Source organism: Ornithorhynchus anatinus, chromosome 5 (assembly GCF_004115215.2).
Source record: "Ornithorhynchus anatinus isolate Pmale09 chromosome 5, mOrnAna1.pri.v4, whole genome shotgun sequence".
NCBI classification, from domain to species: domain Eukaryota; kingdom Metazoa; phylum Chordata; class Mammalia; order Monotremata; family Ornithorhynchidae; genus Ornithorhynchus; species Ornithorhynchus anatinus.
Genome location: NC_041732.1, coordinates 68679290 through 68698042, shown reverse-complemented (window position 1 = coordinate 68698042; position 18753 = coordinate 68679290). Strand labels below are relative to the sequence as shown.

At 47.3% G+C, this 18753-nt stretch overlaps 1 protein-coding gene across 4 annotated transcripts in view; it reads left to right on the top strand.

Moving 5' to 3' along the window:
- Positions 1 to 1222: 1222 nt before the first annotated feature.
- The window catches only part of PIK3CD (phosphatidylinositol-4,5-bisphosphate 3-kinase catalytic subunit delta), a 55704-nt gene continuing 38173 nt past the window's right edge, over positions 1223 to 18753 (top strand). For all 4 annotated transcript variants that reach the window (XM_029065769.2, XM_029065768.2, XM_029065762.2 and 1 more), the window contains exons 1-2: positions 1223 to 1307; positions 12966 to 13035. The gene's annotated coding sequence lies outside the window, so the exon portion shown is untranslated. The remainder of the gene's footprint in view (positions 1308 to 12965; positions 13036 to 18753) is intronic.

Here is an 18753-nt window from a genome sequence, read left to right as displayed (position 1 = left end):
TCTGTTGGTTACTTAGACTGTGAGCCCCATGTGGGACAGGGATTGTATCCCACCTGATTATCTTGTATCTACCCCAGTACTTAGTCCACTGCTTGGTACAGAGTAAGTAATTACCATAGTTATTATTATTATTACAACTTGGGGGGAAGACTCAATTGCTGCGGAGGGGGACACAAACTCTGCCTCCAGACTTAGTCCTCAACTGGGCTCCTTTTCCTTCTCAGACCCACTCCCCCCGTGGGGCTGGAGAACTGCTTCCTAACTCTGCTGAGCCCCATCTTTGCCTTGCCACTGGGGCTGTGCACTTCTGTCCCTTTAAAAGTTCCTAGGTTGGGTGGAAAGAGCTAAAGCAGGAACAGGGACTGCAGCTGAAGAGAGGCAGGTTGAGGAGGGGAGATCGCAAAGTCTTTAATAAGGTAGTAAGGTAAGAAACACCCAAAAGTGTTTCTTTCAAGTAAAGTTTTGGGGTCCCTTCCTGATCTTCATCTCCTCCCTCCAGCACACCTGCCTACAAAAGAAATGGTTTGTGTAGAATAATAATATTTGTTAAGCGTTTATTGTGTGCCAAGCACTGTACTAAGTGCTGGGGTAGATACAAGATAATCAGGATAATCAGGTCCCACCTGAAGCTCACAGTCCAAGTTAAGTGAGAACAGTTATTGAATCCCCATTTTGCAGGTGAGGGAACTGAGTCACTGAGAAGCAGGCAAATGGCAGAGCTGGGATTAGAACCCAGGTCCTCTGACTCCCAGGTCTGAGCTCTTTCCACCAGGCCAGGCTGCTTCTCAAGAAGAAATGTCTAACTCATAGTCAGAGATAAAGGAATTGGGGGTGGGGGTGTGGATCAGCCTCCTTTGCACCCAGCTAATGACAAGTCCTAATGTCTCTAACCCCTGGACCATACTCCCGTACCTGATGGGCCTCAAGTCTTATGCTGCATCCCTCCCTGTTTTGTGGGAATTTCTGGAAGTCAAAAAATGGTTGGGGGAATGGTCAGGGAAAGTCTGGGGGTGGGGGAGAAAAAGGGTCAGGGATCCTGGTAATAGCCACCTGGATCAGAATCACCCAGTTCATGACAGAGCTCCACGGAGGCAGGCAGGCATGTGGGCGGACAGGCGTGTGTGTGTGTGTGCGCGAGTGTGTGTGTGTGTGTGTGTGTGTGTGCATGCGCTCACAGACTGAGTTGTTTCCCTCTTACAAATTGAAGACGAGGAAGTCGAGGGTGCAGGATTAGCAACAGGCCAGTTGCTCACCTTTCCCGCTGCTCCGGGCTTCCCTGTCGCCTGCTGTTATGGACCCATGCACCTGTAAGCTGAGGCCTTTCTTCCTCTTGGAATTAGGGGAGGAAGGAGTGGAGAAACGGGGTGATGGCTGAGATAATGAAGGGGAGGTAAAGGAGGAGGGTAAGAGGGTAGGGGCCAGGTCGAAGCCATGCGACCCGGAAGATGAGCTGGGTCCCTGCGGTCCCGGGAGGGGGAAGGGGGCCGGTGGACTGGAGGAGGCATCTGCCCTGGCTCAGGCGTACCCCCTTGGGCACAGCTTTCGAGAGACAGGCCTGGAGTTGGACCCTGGAGAGAGGGGAGAGGAGCTGGCTACTGGCAGCCTGGCTGGGTCCAGAGGGTCTCCGGGGATTTAAGGAGGAGGTTCACCCATGCCCCCTGGTTCCCGCGCAGCCCCGAATGCTGTCTCAGTTGCCTGCAGCTCTGCTGAGGTGACAGAACCACTTAGGGCTGGCTGGCGTTTCCTGTGCATGGGGATTTTTACTCTTACCCGTAACACACTCAATGAGGAGCCTTCTTGGGGTATGGAGTTTCCTGTTCTCTTTCAGATTCATTTCTTTCCCTTTCTGGGAAGAAGAGCCGCAGGGAAGGGGCACTCCCCTGGGGAGGGCTGTTGGCCTAGGGGTTAGGGGGGACAGAGCTTGTCAAGGGTGGGGGAGAGCTCCCGATTGTGCCAAGCTACCCAGGGAGTAGGCAAGTAAGGAAGGCGAGCCCAGGGGGTTGGGGTCCTGTTAGTGGCCCGGGCCCAACTGAAGAGGAGCCAGGAATCGCATGGTCAGGCCTTGTTCCTGCCCTCAGCACTCCCCGCGGAGCCCAGGCTCGAGACCAATCTCCGGCAAGGGCCAGCTCCCCCAAGCCCTGGCGCCCTTGACTGCTACCCACATGCCCAGCCCTCCAGTCTGGACTGTGCATGCACAGAGTCCCTCTCAGACCCTGAGGGCACTGCTGGGCACAGACATGTTTGCTGCAGGTTAGAGGGAGGGCATCCGGCCTTCAGGTAGGCTGCAGTCGGCTCTGCATGGTGAGGAGGGGCCTGGCCTGGCAGGCCAGAGAAGCAGCATAGTGTAGTGGATACAGTATGGACCTGCGAGTCTGAAGGTCATGGGTTCTAATCCAGGATCCACCATTTGTCTGCTGTGTGACCTTGGGCACTTTACTTCTCTGAGCCTCAGTTACCTCATCTGTAAATTGGAGATCGAGACTGTGAGCCTCATGTGGGACAGGGACTTTGTCCCACCCAATTTGGTCATATCCACCCCAGCGCTTAGTACTTTGCCTGCCACATAGGAGGTTCTTAACCAATACCATAAGTATTTTTACTGTCCTGGTCTTTATTCCCTAACCAGACCCATCGGGCACCACATAGGGGCATTCGGAGGGATGGCTGTGTGTCCTTGTCAGCCAGATTGGGATCTCTTCAAGGGCAGGGTCTCTTACCTCTTTTGTGCTTTCCTAAGCGCTCAGTACAGGGTTTGGTACACAGCGATGACCGCCAAGTCTCACGTAGGAGAGAATGGGTGGGTCTCGGCCCAGAGACTTTAGGACCAAGAACCTGTGAAGGAGACTTGACTGTAGAGCTAAGGGCTTGCCCAAGACCACTCACTCTCTCCCTGCCTCCAGTTGCCCCACCATTCGAGAGCCTGTTGGAACATGGAGTGCAACGAGCAAGTAGGCAAGCGACAGCACACTGCAAAGTGCATGAGAATGTCCTTTATGTGCAGGATCTGTTTACCCCATAGGTGCTCAGTCAATACTACTGGTTGATTAATAGCACACAGGAAGAGAATTTGCCTCATTTGGGAATTTCAGGAGCAGCATTGCAGGCTGAGATAAGCCCTCTGCTCCCAAGACATGGAAATTTCTACATCAGGTTAGCAGTACTTGGACGGTAACTACCTCTGTCACAGGAATCAACCCTTGGATCTGTGCAGGACCATTTGAAAGGGAGCGAGGCCTAGGCTTATGAGCCTGACCTTGGCTAGTCTCTGATTTGAGGGAGGATTTGTCTGGGCCCTCTGTTTCTCTACAGGAAGAATGGGGCAAAGTTAATTTCTGTTTGGAGGAAGAAGGGAGACGTGTAATATTTGCATTCCCTCCTCTGGTTACAGTCTCCCCTGTGCATGCATGAAGAGAATGTCTAGTTTGTCTGGGTGGAAGTTTATGGTAGGCCAACTTCTGCTTCCTCTTGGCTCTTCTTGAATTGCAGGCTAAAGGGAGAAGTGAGGGCAAGATGCAGGTTTCTTCTTCGGCTTCTTTTGTATACCAGTTTGTCAAAGGAAGCACCCCTGCCCTCTCGCCCAACCCAGGCTCCCAAAATTCCCCACTCTGTCAGGCTGGTAGTCCCTTTGGTATGGAAGAAGATTTGAGTTTGGTCTATTGTTATTGTTGTATTGTACTCTCCCGTGCCTAGAACAGTGCTCTGCACACAGTAAGTGCTTAGTAAATATGATTTGATTGAATGAATGAATGACGATCTGACTGAGACTCCTCAGAGACAGAGTTTTGTATATCCTTTTCCCAACCCCACACATATTGGGAGAGCTCAGTTAGGCTCTGCGTGACCTTCCCCCTATGGTCGTTTCTTCCTTTGAATGAATAGAAGGTCCGTGGTCTTCACAGCAACCCTAGTGAGGCAGGAATACAAGGAGAATGGGATAAAACACCACTGGAAATTTTCTGTCTCTCCCCCACCCCCCTCCTCCTCACCCAACATCTAAGCCCAGTGGGGACAGAGAACAATCTGTTTCTAGAGTTTAAAACTCTTGGGTTTACAATGATTGGTCAAGCATTTCAATCAATTGTATTATTGAGTACTTATTGTGCAGAGCACTGTAGTAAGCACTCGGGAGCTACAGTTCAGTTGAGTTCATAAACACTATCCCTACCCACAAGAAGCTTGCAGACCAGAAGGGATTGGTGTGTCTGAATGCCATGACTCCATGTCAAAATTTATAAGGGACAAAAATGGAGGAAAGTGCTCCTGTTTCGAAGTAAAATTGGTATTTCATGACCAGGGTTGGGCGGAAACCCCCTGGGAAGATTTGAATTGTTACCAGTTTCAAGGAGTTAAAAGCCCAGAACTGTTTTTCCTTTCTTTATTTTCCCAACCACAACTGTCAATAAATAACCTGTCCAACCGCAAACTGTGGATGTGAGAACAGAACAGATGTATTTTTTTATCAGCTGTATAATTGTGATTTGACTCCCCACCCCCCTCCCCTTCTCTCACACACCACTTTTTTAAGCCCCACAGCTCTCTAAACTCCAGGGTTGCAGTCACAGTGTTAAGTTCTCCATTTTGGTCCATCTGACTTTCCTCATCTAATGTCTTGAATCCCCTTTTCTAATGGGTGTGGTATATTTGATAGGTTTGTATTTGGCTTCTTTTTAAAAAAAGGTTCTTGAAGTTTTCTTTTCTTTTTTTTTTTACCAATTGTATGGAAACAGGAGCTGGGAATGCAAAAAGAAAACTTCTCAAACTAGTGAGTCCAGAGCTCTCTTTTCCAGCTAGGAAGTGGCCAGTCACTTCTCCTCCGTTGACTGTTTCCTTCTGCTCAGCTGCCAGCTCAGAATGGTATTGTGTGGCGGTTGCTGAAATCTCTTGCTCAATGAACCGAATGGTCCCAAGAAGCTGGGGGAGAACGTGTTTAGGGAAAGTGATGGTAAAGGGTTTCTGAAAGGTTATTGCAATTCACATTGCGATTCCCACTTTCACATAAGCAAATGGCTCCTGTCGGAAGAAAAAAAATTGCCATTTCCCCTTTGCCAGGAAGATACAGATGCAAAGCAGCTGTCTGAATCCTGGATACCCAGAGGCAAGAGACAGAGGATGTGCAAGGGTCGGAAATGATGGAATGGAGGGAACGAGCTCCTTGTTGATTCATTCATTCAGGAGGCTAAACAAGCCCACGGGGTCTGCTAGCCCACGGATTACCAAATGTTATCTTCATGTGATTCTCCTTACCTTGAGCCTCCCCTCTTATCCGGCAACCGCCACCTGCCCACATCAGCATCATCGGCACCGCTTACTGAGAACAATTTGTGTAAGGCACCGTTCTATTGCTTGGGAACAATCAATCGAAACAAACAACCATATTCCCTGCCCTTAATAATAATAATGTTGGTATTTGTTAAGCGCTTACTATGTGCCAAGCACTGTTCTAAGCGCTGGGGTAGACACAAGGGAATCAGGTCGTCCCACGTGGGCTCACAGTCTCAATCCCCATTTTACAGATGAGGTAACTGAGGCACCGAGAAGTTAAGTGACTTGCCCGAAGTCACACAGCTGACAAATGGCCGAGCCGGGATTTGAACCCATGACCTCTGACTCCAAAGCCCGTGCTCTTTCCACTGAGCCACGCTGCTTCTCATGAAGAGCTTCCACTCTAATGGGGAAGATGTGGCACAAATTCCAAAATAGGGTAAGGTAAAAGTGAAAGAGCATAGATAAAAATGTGAAAAACAAATGTGACCAATTAAATGTACACCCGAGTGTTTAAGTGTTGGATGGAGGTGGCAGGACCAGGTAGATGAGGTCAGAGAAGGTGGCTTTTTAAGAGGGCATTTAAATTGGGGAGAGATGTGATTTAACAGATTGAGTGGAGAGGAGTTCTGTGCAGGAGGAAAAGAGTGAGCAATGGTCAGAGACTAGAGAGTCATCAACAAGGTATAGTTATAGCCGGGATAAGAAGCAGCGTGGCTCAGTGGAAAGAGCATGAGCTTTGGAGTCAGAGGTCATGAGTTCGAATCCCAGCTCTGCCACTTGTCAGCTGTGTGACGGTGGGCAAGTCACTTCACTTCTCGGTGCCTCAGTTACCTCATCTGTAAAATGGGGATGAAGACTGTGAGCCCCACGTGGGACAACCTGATTCCCCTGTGTCTACCCCAGCGCTGAGAACAGTGCTCTGCACATAGTAAGCACTTAACAAATACCAACATTATTATTATTATTATTAGTTATAACCTGACTGTTGTTTCCATGGAAAAGCACTTCAGTCCTCTAATGCCAGCTTGCTCTACCTCAATTTCTTTTATCTTCTCCTGTGACCCCCTGCCCATGACCACCCCCTGGCCTGGAGCTCCCTTTCCCTTCATCTCTGACAAACCACCACTCTCTTCTTTTTCAAAGCCTTATTAAAATCACATCTCCTCCAAAAGCCTTCTCAGACAAAGTCTTCATTTCCCCCAATTCCTCTTCCTTTCTGTGTCACCGATCCACTTGGATAATACTAATAATTGTGGTATTTGCTATGTGCTTACTATGTGCCAGGCACTGTACTAAGAACTGGTGTGGATACAAGTTAATCGGGTTGGATGCAGTCCCTGTCCTGCCACATGGGATTTACACTCTTAATCTCTATTTTACAAATGAGGGAATTGAGGTCCAGAGTAGTGAAGTGACTTGCCCAAGGCCACACAGCTGACAAGTGGCAGAGACGGGATCAGAATCCTTGACCTTCTGATTCCCAGGCCCATGCTCTATCCTAGACTGTAAGCCCATTGTTGAGATTGTCTCTGTTGCTGAATTGTACTTTCCAAGTGCTTAGTACAGTGCTCTGCACACAGTAAGCTCTCTATAAATACGGTAGAATGAATGAATATCTACTGTACCACACTGCTTCTGCTGTAAGCACTTGATATTCATCCCACCCTCAGCCCCACAGCACTGATGTACATATCCATAATTAATTTGAATGTTTGTCTCCCCCTATAAATTGTAATCTCATTGTGGGCAGGGAACATGACAATACAACTCTACTGTATTCTCCCAAGCACTTATTACAGTGTTCTGCACACAATAAGTGCTCAGTAAATACCATCACACTCCTAGGGTAAAAATGCACTGTAGTCCAAGCATGAGAATATGTAACAGAAACTCTAGACATTCCCTGCCCACAGATAGCTTATTCTGTAGATGGGGAGACATAAAGATATATACAAATAAGATAATCAAAATAGTTTGACTGAATGATTGACTATACAAATAGACATAAGGGCTGAGAGAGGGCATGAATAAATATGTAAGTGCTAAATATGGCTGATAGAGGTAGTGGAAATTAATGAGAATAATAATTATAATTATGATACTTGTGAAGTGCTTACTATGTGCCAAGCATTGTTCCTAGTGCTGGGGTAGATACAAGGTAATCAGGTTGGACACAGTCCCTGTCCCACATGAGGCTCACAGTCTTAATCCCCATTTTACAAATGAGGTAACTAAGGTGCCGAGAAGTTAAGTGACTTGCCCAAGGTCTCACGGTAGACAAGTGGGAGAGCTGGGATTAGAACCCAGATCCTTCTGACTCCCAGACCTGTGCTCTCTCCACAAAGTCATGCTGTTTCCCCTGTGTGGCCATGTGGAAAGGGCACAGGCCTGGGAGTCAGGAAGACCTGGATTCTAATCCCAGGTCTGCCAATTGTCTGTTGTGTGACCTTGGGCAAGTCACTGTGCCTCAGTTACCTAATTTGTAAAATGACTGTGAGCCCTATGTGGGATAAGGACTATGTTCAATCTAATTATCTTGAATCTACCCTACCACTTAGTACAGCGTCTGGCACATAGTAAATGTCTAACAAATACCATATAAAAGAAAAAAAAATCTAGAGGTGATCAGGAGATCACCAGCTGTCAAGCAGGTAAGAGGACAGGGTTGGAAATGGGGCTTTGGACCCTTTCCAGCGGTTCCAAACTGAGTGGACTGTTTATTATTATATTGAACTCTCCCAAGTGCTTAGTACAGTGCTCTGCATACAGTAAACACTGAATAAATACGAATGAATGAATGAATTCATTTTGTGGGCCACCCACAGTTAAGGGAGAGGATGAAGTATCAGTGGAGTGGTCAGGAGTAGGTAATAATAATAATAAGTATGGTATTAAGAGCTTACTGTGTACCAAGCACTGTTCTAAGCCCTGGGGTAGATATAAAGTAATCAGGTTGTCCCACATGGGGCTCATAGTCTTAATCCCCTTTTTACAGATGCGGTAACTGAGACACAGAGAATTAAGTGGCTTGCCCAAGGTCCCACAACAGACCAGTGGCAAAGCTGCGACTAGAACCCACGTCCTCTGACTCCCAAGGCTGTGCTTTTTCCACTGAGCCATGCTGTAGAGAACATTATTTCTTTATCTCTGAGACACTCCCAGACAGGTCCTCCAACCCCTTTCCTTTCTCCTCTGTGGGCAGCCCCTGTGATATTCCCTTCACAACATCCTGGAGGCCGAAGGTCCTACGACCCACCCTCTTACCAATAAATTCCATGAGTCAAGTCAGCAAGCCTGAGGGAGCCAAAGGGAAGACACCAAACTAGATGCAAGTCCATCAGTCTTTCCTGCCCTTCCCGGGAGCAGAGGAATTATGCTTCTGCAGCCAGGCCTAGCAGTCCCTGAACAAGGATTTCTGCTGAGCTGACCCCAGCATTTTCTTTAGATGCGAACTTGTTTCTTTAACCTCCCCTTCCCACCTTACCTCCTGTGGACTCTGGGAACTCTCAGATCCCTAATCTGGTGGCTTGGGTTCCTCCCACATAAACTGGCCTCTGCATCCACACATACCTTAAAAGACAGACTCGGACCCTGAACTTTACCTCCTAATGGGTAGTCTGTGAGGCGCTTGGGCCTTGGGGAAGGTAAATGAGGTTGTCAGTGAGATCTGCTTGTGTATTCCTGATTTAGTGGATAGACCACAGGCTTGGGAGTCAGAAGGTTCTAGGTTCTAATCCTGCTCTGCCACTTGTCTGCTGGGTGACTTTGGGCAAGTCACTTCACTTCTTTGTACCCCAGTTACCTCATCTGGAAAATGGGGATTAAGACTGTGAGCCCCATGTGGGACAGGGTGTGTCCAACTCGATTTGCTTGTATTCATCCCACTGCTTATTTCAGTGCCTGGCACATAGCGCTTAAATACCATCATCATTATTATTATGAGGGAGGCCAGGGGAGAGTTGTCTTGGAGGTGGATCAGCCAAAGAATATTGTCTGAGGTCACATCTCCTTCAAGAAGCCTTCCCGGTTTAAATCCTCTCTTCCTCACTCACTCTCCCTTCTGCATCATCTATGCACTTAGATTTTTACCCTTTGAGCACTTGATATTCACCCCACTCTCAGCCCCACAGCACTTATGTATACATCTGTAATTTATTTATAGTAATATCTTCCTCCCCTTCTAGACTGTAAGCTCCTTCTGGGTAGGGAACTTGTCTTCCAATTCTGCAGTACTGTATTCTCTCAAGTATTTAGTCCAGTGCTCTGCACACAGTAACTGCCCAATAAATACCACTAATTGATTGATTGATCTGAGCACTGCCTGGGTGCAAAGCCAGACTGTACAGCCCTCCGGATCAGGCTGGGTCAGATGTTGGCTCCACCAGAACAGACCATCTTGGCGATGGGGGGAGTTGGCTCTGTTAATTTTGGTGGGCAAATCCTGAGGAGTGCTGACTAGCAGGAAAGCCAAAGCGATGCTGGGAGCCATTTCCAGGGGTGGATTTGTTTCCTCATATGGACTTGAGGTTTGAAACAATGAAAGTCTGATGCTGATAGGTGCTGATCACCTCCCATCCCCGGTGAGGTCCAGGTAAGCAGAAATGGGATTGAGCTGCAGCAGGAAAGATTGAAATTAGACCCCCCAAAAGTGTCTCCCAATAGAGAGGGTTGGTGAGCAACATAAAGGACAAGCAAGGGACCCTGTGAGCTCTTCCTTTCCCTGAGCTCTTTAAAAACAGGTTCAACACCTTGCTGGGTGACGTGATACATGCAAATTCTGCCTGTAGGCAGGAGGTGGGCGAGATGACCACTGAAGGCCCCTTCTGGTCTGAAATGTCTAATTTTCTCTTCACCTCGCTCCTTTTCCTCCCTTTTACTGCTCCCTCACCTCCCACACATACACCAGACCTCTGAGCATGTAGGTTCATTCATTCAATCAATCAAATCTACTGCTCCCTTACTGTGTACAGAGCACTGTACTAAGTGCTTGGGACAGTCCTCTTTTCTGACTTCCCAACCTCCTGCCACTCCCCACTCCAGTCGATACTTCACTCCACTGCCTGGATTATCTTTCTACAGAAATGTTCAGGGCATTTCACCCCCTTCCTCAAAAATCTCCAGTGGTTGCCTATCTACCTCCTTATCAAACAAAAGCTCCTCACCATTGCCTTTAAAGCTCTCTGTCACATTGCCCCCTCCAACCTCACCTGCTTCTCTCCTACAAAGCAACCCACACACTTTGCTCCTCTGGTCCTAACCTTCTCACTGTGACTCCATCTCTCTTGTCTTGCTGCCGACCCTAGCCTGGAATACCCTCCCTCCTCAAATTCGGTAAACAATTACTCTCCCCCCAACTTCAAAGCCTTACTGAAGGCACATCTTCTCCCAGAGGCCTTCCTGGACTAAGCCCCACTTTTCCTCATCTCCCACTCCCTTCTGTTTCACCCTGGCTTGCTCCCTTTGCTCTTCCCCCCTCTTCCCACCCCACAGCACTTATGTATATATTTGTAATTTTATTTATTTATATTGATATCTGTTTACTTGTGTTGATATCTGTCTCCCCCCTTCTAGACTGTGAGCTGGTTGCGGGCAGGAATTGTCTCTCTTTACTGCTGTATTGTACTTTCCCAAGCACTTAATTCAGTGCTCTGCACACAGTAAGCGTTCAATAAATACAATTGAATGAATGAACAAATACAGTCCAACAATAAAAAGACACATTCCCTGCCCACAACGAGCTTACAGTCTAGAGGGAATGAGGGTAGGTACCCAGGCTGAAGAAGTAAGAGGGGGGAAGCAGCATGGCCTAGTAGAAAGAGCACAGGCCTAGGAGAAGCCGGGTTCTAATCCCAGCTCTACCATATACCTGCAGTGTGACCTTGGGCAAGTTACTTGACTACTCTATGCCTCAGTTCCCTCATCTGAAAAATGGGGATTCGATACCCATTCCTCCTCCTATTTAGACTGTGAACCCCATGTGGGACCTGATAATCTTGTATCTACCCTAGCACCTAGTCATTCATTCATTCAATCATATTTATTAAGTGCTTACTGTGTGCAGAGTACTGTACTAAGTGCTTGGGAAAGTATAATCCAGCAATAAAGAGTGACAATCTCCGCCCACAACCAGCTCACAGTTTAGAGCGGGAGAGACAGATATCAATACAAATAAACAGGCATCGATATAAATAAAATTATAGATATATACATAAATGTTGTGGGGCAGGGAGAGGGGGAAAGAGCAAAGGGAGCAAATCAGGGCGACACAGAAGGGAGTGGGAGATGAGGAAAAGTGGGGCTTAGTCTGGGAAGGCTTCTTGGAGGAGATGTGCCTTCAGTAATGCTTTAAAGTGGGGGAGAGTAATTGGCGGATTTGAGGAGGGAGGGTGTTTCAAACCAGGGCTGGGGGTCGGCGGCGAGACAGGCGAGTTGGAGGCACGGTAAGAAGATTACCACCCGAGGAGCAAACTGTGCGGGCTGGGTTGTAGAAAGAGAGAAGTGAGGTGAGGTAGAAAGGAGCAAGGTGATGGAGAGCTTTAAAGCCAATGGTGAGGAGTTTTTGTTCAATAAACAGGTGGATAGGCAATCAATGGAGATTTCTGAAGAGGGGGCTGACGTGTCCTGAACATTTCTGTAGAAAGATGATCCAGGCAGCAGAGTGAAGTATGGACTGGAGGGGGGAGAGGCAGGAGACTGGGAGGTCAGCACAGAGGCTGATGCAGTAATCTAGGCGGGATAGGATGAGTGACTGTATTAACATGGTAGGAGTTTGGATGGAGAGGAGTGCTTGGCACATAATAAGTGCTTAACAAGTGCTTAAAAAACAGTACATTCTTCCAAATCAGGAATTGGTAGGAGGAAATCAATCAATCAATGGAATTTATTGAGCGATAACTATGTTCAGAGCACTGGACTGAATGCCTGGAAGAGTACAACAGAGTTGGTAGATACAGTCTCTGCCCTCAAGGAGCTTACAGTCCAGAGGGGCAGACAGACAGTAAAATAAATTGTGGATACATACATAAATGCTGGGAAGGAAAGGGTGGAGTGAATTTCAAGGGTTTAAAGGGTACAGGTTTCTCAGATGGGGAGTCCTTAGGCACTAGATCACCATAGTGGGGCTGTTTGTCCTCACTGCCAGGGAGAAAGAGGTATTCATTTTCCCCAAGCCCAGGAGGATTTCTTCTTGAGGTCCTCTAGTCTGTAAGCTCTTTGTGGGTAAGGAACGAATCTGCCAACTCTGTTGCATTATACTCTCCCAAGCACTTAATACAGGGCTATGCACCTAATTAGCACTCAATAAATGCCAGTGATGATAATGATGATGATGATGATGACTGAAGAGTTGGGCATTACTGCTGCTGGTCCCCTGCCTTTTCGGATGCTCTCACAGTCAAGGGTAGCTGGAGGAACTAAGAGATCAGAGATGAACGGGACTTTCTACCATCACCGCCAGGATTTGTGGGGTGAAGGAGGAGGCAGGCCCTCCCTCTTCTGCCCTTTCCCTTAGACCTTAAATTGGCCTCCATTTAACCCCCTGCATCTCAGGCTTGCCAGCTGAATGAACAAGAGGAGGAGGTTGTTCAGACAGCCAGCCCCGGGGTCAAGCAATCTGTCTTCAAAGGGTCACCGAACTGTTGGCTGAGAGCTGGAAGAAAAAAACCTTCAATTACAGGAAGAATATTTTGTTTTTCCTCTAGGAGCAGATGAAAGGATGAAGGAAACCAAGTCTCCTGTGCCATTTGGAGCCCCTTGGGAATGCAGATTGAGGTAAGTGGAGAGGATATTTTCTAAAAGAATATATGGGAAATACATTTCATTCCAGGATCCTGCTAACATCTGGAAACCAAGAAAGAAGTTGGGTTTCTTTCAAAAAAATACAAATTGTAACATCAGTATGAAAAACTAATCAATAATATTTATTGAGTGCCATTGTATACTGGATAATAATTATGATAATGGTGATATTGGTTAAGCACTTACTATGTGCCAGGCACTGTACTAAGCGCTGGGGTGGATACAAGCAAATTGAGTTGGATATAGTCCCTGTCCCTTGTGGGGCTTTCAGTCTCAATCCCCATTTTACAAACGAGGTAAGTGAGGCCCAGAGAAATGAAGTGACTTGCCCAACTAAGGTCATACAGTAGACAAGTGTATGACCTTCTGATTCCCAGGCCCATGCTCTATCCCCTATGTCATGCTGCTTCTAAGAGTGGCCTAGTGGAAGGAACATGGACCTGGAAGTCAGAGGTCCTAGGTTCTAATCCTGGCTCTGTCACAAGCCTGTCATATATCCTTAGGCAAGTCACTTAACTTCTCTGTGCTTCAGGTTCCTCATCTTTAAAATGGGTATTAAATACCTGTTTTCCCTCCTTAGATTTGTTAGCCCCAATTGGGTCAAGGACTCTGACTGACTTTTGATTATCTTATATTCATTCAATTCAATCAATTGTATTTATTGAGCCCTTGCTGTGTGCAGTATATCTACCCTAATGCTTAGTACAGTGGTTGGCATAAAATAGTAAGATAATTGCGGTATTTGTTAAGCACTTACTTATTCTAAGTATTTCAACTAGAACACTGTCAGTCAGCTGTATTTACTGAGCTCTTACTGTGCACAGAGCAGCATGGCTTAGTGGAGAGAGCATGGGCCTGGGAGTCAGAAGGACCTGGGTTCTAATCTCGGCTTTAGCTCATGTTTGCTCATGGTCTTAATCCCCATTTTACAGATGAACTGAAGTGACTTGCCCCAGGTCACACGGGTGTGTGGAGGAGCCAGGATTAGACCCCAGTCCTCTGACTCCCAGGCCATTGCTTTTTTCACTAGTCCATGCTGTTTCTGCAGGGCACGTGCACTACAACATGCTTGTCGAAGGAAAGTGAACCTCAACAATATGTGTATATATGCATATGTGTATATGTAACATGATGCAACTCCAAAACACGTTATGTCAAATAAATGTAGATTCTTCAAGGTGCCTGGGATGTGGGATTCTTCTGTGCCTGGATTAGTTTGAAAATGCCCTTTGTGGTGTTTAATTTTAATTGCGCTCCCATGGCTTGGGCCTGGATATCCTATCATGATTGTCTCAGATATGTATATGCTATTACATGGGGATTCATTCATTCATTCAATAGTATGTATTGAGCGCTTACTATGTGCAGAGCACTGTACTGAGCACTTGGAATGTACAAATCGGTAACAGATAGAGACAGTCCCTGCCCTTTGATGGGCTTACAGTCTAATCGGAGGAGACAGACAGACAAGAACAATAGCAATAAATAGGATCAAGGGATGAACATCTCATTAAGCGGAAAGGGGGAGCCGGGGGCTTGGGGGGCGAAGAGGAAAACATGGGGCCCCGGGGGCCTCCCACTTATGGTTCTTGGATGCATACGCATGAATAACAAATCTACTTTTCTCTCTTTTCTATACCAATTATGGTGCCTTTATTTGTCCGGTTTTGTTGGACTCCCTAAACCTCCAAGGAGAGCAATTCTATGGCTTGAACCAGTTGAAATCTTGGTTGCAACAATTAATCTGGGCCCCTAGCCCAGAGGTGGCCATCTTGTCTTTGGGTTGACACCGGCCCCAGACCAGGAAGGTGGATGCAACTGGCCTGACTCAGACTCGTTGACCGGTGACCGCTGCTTTTTCTGGCCTTTAGATTTGCATAGCATTTTTGAGTAACAGTGGCCCCTCCGGCCAGCTGGGGACCAGTCGACTTGGCTCAATGGGATTCTATCTCTTTGTCTGAGAGGGCATTGGTAGAGAATTTGCTCCCACAGGGGCAAGATTTGGTTTAGGATTTTTCAGTTTGGGCTGTGAGGACAGCTGGGGGCCAAGTGTGGCTGGAACTTTTGTAAACTTTGGACCATAAGGTACAGTCTCTGTTTTTTTGGCTTGGCTGAGTAAGGCCGAAACCCACCCGTTTGGAAGCTTTGAGTTATCCTGCCTCATGGCTTGCTCTTATGACGGTAATAGTAACCATTGCATTTATTCATTCAATAGTATTTATCAAGTGCTTACTATGAGTCAAGGACTTTGCTAAGCACTGGGTAAAAACCAAATGTACTTGGCTGGGTAGCCGGGCATGCTGGGTGGGGGAACAGTTCCCTCTAGACTGTAAGGTCGTTATGTATGGTAATTCTGTTGCATTCTACTCTCCCAACCACTTAGTATGGTGCTCTGCACATAGTAAGCACTCAATAAATACCACTGATAATTAATGAAAACACCCAAACCCTCACCCACACACCCAAGCCCTGCCCTTATAGACTACCCTGACATCCAGGCCCCCTTACCATATCCACAGCCATACTTATATAGGCATTTGTACAAGAAGTAAAAAGGAAGGCAAATTTGAGACATGTGAACAGAAAGAAAATGAACAAAGAAAACTAAATGGAGACAGTGCCTAGCTTGATGAATGAGGACAATGGGTGAGCAAGAGTGGAGAGATGGCTGGAGAAAGAGACTGTCTGATCACCATTTTCATTTTACTGCACTAGCTGTAGGAGATGGGGTCTTTGAAATGAGGGCAAAAAGCACCATTTGAGTGGATTGGACTGACTTCCCAGGAGAATTCCGGTAGAGAAAATGAGGTTTTCTTCATTTGGTTTGGGAGAGAGGACATTCCTAGGCCAGGGGAGGATGGGCGAGATTGGGGGGTGGGGGAGGGGAGGGAAGGAAAGAAAAAAGAAAAAGAAAGAAGTTTATAGTGTGCCAGGTGGTAAAGAGAGACACTGAAGGGGCCACTGAAACCAGTGCTTAATATAGTAGAGGAAATTGGTCCCCTCAGTTGGATTTCCCTTGAACAAAGTTAGACTCAGCAGACCTAGGACTTTCACCATTAATCAGAGGCAGCAAATCAGGGTAGTTGATCAGGGGTATTTTGGCTTCTTGAATAGGCTCACAGAGGAAGGGGAAGGGGAGGATGGAGGGCAGAGCTGAGGTGGGACTGGGGTGCCAAGACCCCCAGAAAGTTTTATTTGACACCAGGCCCCGCTACTAATAGGGGAGATGTGGGCACAAATTTCCAAAATAGGATAAGGTAAAAGTGAAAGAGTATAGATAAAAATGTGAAAGACAAATGTGACCAGTTAAATGTATACCCGAGTGTTTAAGAGTTGGATGGAGGTGGCAGGCGGGGTCAGAGGAGGAGGCTTTTTAAGAGGGCATTGAAACTGGAGAGAGATGTGATTTAACAGATTGAGTGGAGGAGGAGTTCTGTACAGGAGGAAAAGTGGCAGATGCCACTTGTCTGCTGTGTGCCCTTGGGCAAGCCACTTCACTTCTCTGGGCTTCAGTTACCTCATCTGGAAAATGGGGATGAAGACTGTGAGCCCCAAGTGGGGCAACCTGACCTGATTACCTTTCTATTTACCCCAGCGCTTAAAACAATGCTTGACACATAGTAAGTGCTTAACAAATATCATAATTATTATTAGTAGTATCCACAAAGCCCAGCCTGGCCCAGCCGGCTCCTCTCTGATGTCTCTGGCAGAGCAGGGGCAAGAGGGAGGAGTTCTCCAGAAGGGTTAAAAATATGCCAGAGATCTGCCATTATGGGAAAGTCTTCTGGAATGCCCCTGTTAGGTTTCCCTGGAAACCTGGGGCAGCAGAGGCCACCCTAACTCAGACTCTATGCTGTCTGACTCAGTATACACCCTGTTCCATGTAAACCACCTTGACAAAGTCCAAGACCTCTGGCTTTTTCTGAATTGAGTTTGAGCTGAGGTCACAGCTGCTTGGTTCTCAGTCCCTCCTCCCCACCCTCAAGCCCAATCCTCCTCCCCTCTCTCCAGGCCCATTGGTGGCTACTGAGGGCTAGTTTGGGACCTTGGCCCCTCACCCCCTTCCCTCTGCAATCAATCAATCAATAAATCATTTAATTGTATTTATTGAGCACTTACTGTGTACAGAACATTGTTTTAAACGCTTGAGAAACTACAATATAACAGATTTGGTAGGCACATTCTCTGCCCATAATGAGCTTACAGTCTAGGGAGGAACACTAATAATAATAATGATGATGATGGTATTTGTTAAGCGCTTACTATGTGCCAAGTACTTTTCTAAGTGCTGGGGTAGATACAAGGTAATCAGGCTGTCCCAGGTAGAGCTCACAGTCTTTATCCCCATTTTACAGATGAGGTCACTGAGGCTCAGAGAATAATAATGTTGGTATTTGTTAAGGGCTTACTATGTGCAGAGCACTGTTCTAAGCGCTGGGGTAGATACAGGGTAATCAGGTTGTCCCACGTGAGGCTCACAATCTTAATCCCCATTTTACAGATGAGGTAACTGAGGCACATAGAAGTGAAGTGACTTGCCCAGAGTCACACAGCAGACAAGTGAAGGAGCTGGGATTAGAACCTATGACCTCTGCCTCCCAAGCCCGGGCTCTTTCCACTGAGACATGCTGCTGCTGGTGCTGTCTCTAGTGGGTTGGTGCCACAGAGCAGATAAAGCTGCTCCCTCAGTTCCATGGTGTTGCTGGATTTGGGGGAAGTTGAGCTTGTAGTAAGTCCCTGGTTGGAGAGGTATTATCCAAAAGCAGAGCTCCTGCTCACCCTGGCCCTGTGCTTTGCCCATCAAGTCTGTGTGATAGACTGTCTTTCTTTTCCTTGAATCCATTTAACCACTATCTCCAACAGCTTCTTCCCCTCTGCCTTCAAACGTGCCCATGTCTCCCCTATCCTAAAAAAAACCCTCTCTTGACCCCACTTCCCCTTCCAGTTATCATCCTATCTCCCTCCTACCATTCCTTTCCAAACTCCTAGAATGTCATCTACACTTGCTGCCTTGAATTCCTCAACTCCAACTCTCTCCTGGACCTCCTCCAATCTGGCTTCCGTCCCCTCCACTCCACTGAAACTGCCCTCTCAAAGGTCACCTATGACCTCCTTCTTGCCAAATCCAATGGCTCCTACTCTATCCTAATCCTCCTCGACCTCTCAGCTGCCTTTGACACTGTCGACCAGCCCCTTCTCCTCCACACTTTATCTGATCTTGGCCTCACAGACTCCGTCCTCTCCTGGTTCTCCTCTTAGCTTTCTGGCTGTTCATTCTCAGTCTCCTTCATGGGCTCCTCCTCTCCCTCCCATCCCCTAACTGTAGGGGTTCCTCAAGGATCAGTTCTTGGCCCTCTTCTGTTCTCCATCTATACTCACTCCCTTGGTGAACTCATTCGCTACCACGCTTCAACTACCATCTCTTCGCAGATGACACCCAAATCAACATCTCCTCCCGTTCTCTCCCCGTCGCTCCAGGCTTGTATCTCCTCCTGCTTCCAGGACGTCTCCACCTGGATTTCTGCCCGCCACCTAAAACTCAACATGTCTAAAACTGAGCTCCTTATCTTTCCTCCCAAACCCTGTCCTCTCCCTGACTTCCCTGTCACCGTGGATGGCACTACCATCCTTCCCGTCTCACAGGCCCACAACCTTGGTGTCATCCACAGTGGAGGTTGGTTGCCTATCAAC